Source organism: Penaeus monodon, chromosome 29 (assembly GCF_015228065.2).
Source record: "Penaeus monodon isolate SGIC_2016 chromosome 29, NSTDA_Pmon_1, whole genome shotgun sequence".
NCBI classification, from domain to species: Eukaryota; Metazoa; Arthropoda; class Malacostraca; order Decapoda; family Penaeidae; genus Penaeus; species Penaeus monodon.
In genome coordinates, this window is record NC_051414.1 from 35613525 (window position 1) to 35614251 (window position 727).

Genomic DNA, 727 nt, shown 5'->3' on the forward strand with positions numbered 1-727 from the left:
AAAAGAATCCTTATCGGATGAGAACCTTGAACGAGTTCGAAAGGTTGCGCGCATTTCCAGTTCATATTATGACTGTGTTTTCTTTAGATGTCTCGTGCATACTGTGCGGCGCGAGCTAAATATCTTGTTGCTTCGAAACCATTGAGCTATGGCGATGCCAATATCGATTTTGATTCCCCATGAAGTTCAAAACTACGGATTTTTTTTTTCTCTCCCTCTCATTCAAGTACAAATCATGCTATTGTTTACCTTAGATGCTTCGAACATTTTTGAAAGCTAAGTTTCCTCAAAAGTGGATTTTGCGAATATATTAACCTACCGGTAGGTAATTGGTGTCACCGTGCACTTAAGCCAGGTCATTCGTTTATAGTGCAAAGAATGAGATACGTGTTCAATAGCACAGCATGTATATGTTGCACTTATTCACTCGAAAATTGAGCTTTTAGTCGAGAGTTCTTACGAAGCCTCGCAGTTCAGGAGGTGCAAAAATGATCGCTGTTATGTTAGTTAGAGCTTATCTGACGCTGTTTGGTTAATGATTGGTTCCTTTAATCTTCTACGGGTGAAGATCTGTAGATCGTAAATGGCGAGACTCGGCCTTCGGGTCGTATCTTCTTGTTTCCTTGCCATCGGTGGCTAAATTTACTGTAACGTCCATTTGCAAGGATTGGCGGTGACGTAGTAATTAGGAGGGATACCCGTGTGACAGTTATCTTTAGAAGAACTC